Here is a 4,062-nt window from a genome sequence, read left to right on the forward strand (position 1 = left end):
ATATAGATAATGTTAATAGGTTTGATATATATATAGTTATGTGGAATTTTAATATAATTATAGTATATGTAACAAATATATTTTTGATACAAAAATATTTATCTGTTTAAAAGATAGTTTTGATAATAATAAAAATGGTAACTAATACATACATTAGTAATAGTAACAGTAATAACTAATGTTCGTAATACTTAATAATAATTAATCATTCTGATATCCAATGATAATATCCTAATCATAATAATACTTTTATCAATATTACTAATACTAATAATAATAACACTAATAATATTTAATTAAGTTACTTGGTAACAAAATGATAATAATATTAATATTATTTATAAATGGTAATTCTATTCATAATAATAATTAACACTTATTCTAGCATTACTAATAATAATAATTTTAATACTTGTAATAATAATAATTTCGATAATGATATTAATACAAATCCTAAATGATAATAATAATACTTTTAAAAATGCTAATGTTTAATAATAATATCAATCATCAATAATAACAATAATAACAATGACAATAACAAATATAATAATAATAATAATAATAATAATAATAATAATAATAATAATAATAATAATAATAATAATAATAATACTTTTTAATAAAGGAACTACCTCAAAAGTCAGTTTACAAAAAAAATGCCATCCGCCGGGCTCGAACTCGAGACCTCTCGGTAACACATACACACTTCAAACCAATGGACCAAGCTTGCTTTCCTGATTAAACTCTCTAACCCGATTAATTTAACCTGTATCTTATTATCATCATCTTCATTCCATTACACAGACAACCAGGGAAGCTCTAAGTAAAGTACAAAAGCGTTTAAAGATCTCGTGGAAAAAAAATAAATAATAAAATAAAAGGTTTAAAAACTCACTGTACAGACAAACATATCCCGTTATGAACCATTAATCGAATTCGAAGTTTAAGTGGGTTTTAGACAAAGTTCAAAACATAAAAAATGTTTCAAATCACTTCTATAAGCTGTAAAAATTATCAATTTAATTCAGATGGGAACAGAACGTCCGAATTTGTCTGAAGAACAAAGGTTGACTTTTTGATTATAAAACTTTGACTCACGAATTCCTTCTTGATACCAAAAATTAGGATTTGAAAGCTTACAGAAAGTTTAAACGAAGTATTTAAAACAGTATTGAATTAATAGATTTTGAAATAAATTATGGAATCGTTCTATTTGAAAAATGAAAGTAAGAACAGGGTAGCACCTGTTCTTCATTCTTTTACAATTTAATTCGATAACGTGCTTTCAAATAATTTAGAGATATAGATTTTAATGGATGACAGAAGGTCGTAGTAATGGAATAACACTAATATTTATCAATTATATCTCGATTTGAAGTCGGCTGATTATTGATCCCGTACACACAAAATTATAAATAACTAAAAGGAGAAAGGGATTCTTAATAGATTTTGAAGTCTTGTGATTAAGTGGGAATCAAATTGTACTGGTTACAGACAGGACACAAATTGCCTTTAGATTTGAAAACGATTGGAAACAGATTTCTTCTATTCTGTATTTGTAACAGTATATGTATGTATTTATGATTCTGTATTTATGTATACGTAGTATAGCTATCTGTTTTTATAATTTTTCGTAATCTGCATATATTTAGGTATATATATATATATAGCCATGCTTATATATTTCGGTATATTTTATAATTAGTTCTTTTATATATTTTTATTAATATTACACTTATAATATTATAAATGTCAATAAAAGTAATAATGTAATAATAATAAAATTAGTAATAAAGATACATAATAACAATAATAATTATATTATTAAGGTTAGTAAAATATATTATTTTCTAATAACAATAATATTAATAATAATTTATAACAATAATATTAATTTTTAATGATAATAATAATAATAGTAGTAATAATACTAATAAGTCTCAATAACAATAATATTAGTGAAATTTATAATAATAATATAATTAATGGTAATTATAATAATAATACCAATTATATTGATGTTAATAATATTATTAGTAATAATTAATCATTTATATCAAATTTCATATCTATATATTATATAAAAAAAAATTAATAACACTAGTATCGATATTATTATTAGAAGTAATAACAATATTAATATAATAATTATATTTTTACTTGTAATTAAATTAAATATATTACTATTATATATTATTATTTATGTCGTATTGATAACATATTCTATGATAATATATCTAGAATATTTATTATATAATACATTACATATGAATATATTCATTTAAATTGTCACTTAATTATTTTATGTATTACTTTAAATATTCAATTCAATTCAACTGATTAGATTGTATTTTATTATTTCAAATTTTATATATACCCTTAGTTATATATACATAATATATATATATATATATATATATATATATATATATATATATATATATATATATATATATATATACGTGAATCGTCAGGCATGGTCAAAGGGTAATTTATTATATGAACGTAGTTCCAACATTTTCGAGACTCACTATTACAGACTTTTGCTTATCGTGTCGGAAACATATAAAGATTAAGTTTAAATTTGGTCTAAAATTCCCGGGTCATCACAGTTCACGTCACTACGCATTCGAGTCATACTCTTTTATAGTGATACCGGCTCCGTGGTTCACACTTCGGTGCTACCGGCTTTGTAGTTCACACCTAATTTTATAGTGCTACCGGCTCCGTGGTTCACACTTTGATGCTACCGGCTCCGTGATTGACATCACGTGCACCATGATGCTACCGGCTCCGTGGTTCACATCATAGCACACTCGCACACACTATGGCACTCCCGGCTCCGTGGGTCATACCATAGTATACAAATAAATATACTATATACATACATGCATAAATATCCCACTCACCTTAACACCAAGGTGATGATTAAAATCCGCACGCCTCAAGCGAAGTATCTAATACATTAAGTACCCAAATCAACATACAAACTTGTGGAGCTAACCACCAATACTTAACTCTTGAGCATTTAATGACCCAATTGCATTAAATGACTCACTTACACCAAAACCGCCCATTAATGGCCAAGACTCATCATAAATCACTAAAAGCTAGTGATTAAAGTCTACTAACACCAAATAACACAAATTATGGGTATTTCATACACATCTTACCCAACTAGGTCAACAATTGCCCATTTGACCCATTTTAACACTTAGACTTACAAATTTCGGTCAAACTTAACCCATTAACAAATCTTTCATCATTTACAAGTGTACTAGTGTTTTAGTCAACAAAATTAACACTTACAAACACCAAATTCATGACCAAATCCTAGATTATAACCATTAGGGTTTTCTTTCATCAATTTAACCCAAACTTACCCATTTAACCCCCAAATGGGTCTTATAAGTCTCAAATGAAACAAACCCTAACCATAAATCAAATTAAACTCAAAACTCAGAGTTAGAACTTACCAACACTATCACAACGTAGCTAGAGACGTAGGGAACAACTTTAAAACTCGAGCTCGGTCAAGATTCCTTCTTCTTCTTCTTCCCCAAAGTGAGCTTTCTCTCACTAACACTCTATCTCTCTCTAAAATGAATGTGGATGGATGGAGAAATGTTTAATGAGGTTAGGATAAGCTTCCATCAGCTTTTAGGCTCTCCAAACCGTCCACTAGTGAAAAGACTATAACACCCCCAAAAGATGCCATTTAAAATGGCTAAAATTGTCATTACAGCGACATTTGTCATGTTTCGCGACACTACGTCGCGTTTCGAGACACCAGGACGCGATACACATAAACCAAACACGATAAATGGACAGAAGTCATGTATCAGAAGTTGTCGCGTTTTGGCCCTGTCTGTCACGGATCGCGACACACCAGGACACGACAAACCCCCTTCAAACTCGACAGTTTACCTGATGTACTCCAATTTCAATTTTAATACATCCCAAAGTCAAACGTGGTCAAGTAAATACGTCCAAACTATCAAATACTCATTCTTGGACTCTGTAGGACGCCGTGAGCGTCATGTTTAGAAAAACGGGGTG

This window comes from Rutidosis leptorrhynchoides, chromosome 4, assembly GCF_046630445.1.
Source record: "Rutidosis leptorrhynchoides isolate AG116_Rl617_1_P2 chromosome 4, CSIRO_AGI_Rlap_v1, whole genome shotgun sequence".
In the NCBI taxonomy this organism is placed as follows: domain Eukaryota; kingdom Viridiplantae; phylum Streptophyta; class Magnoliopsida; order Asterales; family Asteraceae; genus Rutidosis; species Rutidosis leptorrhynchoides.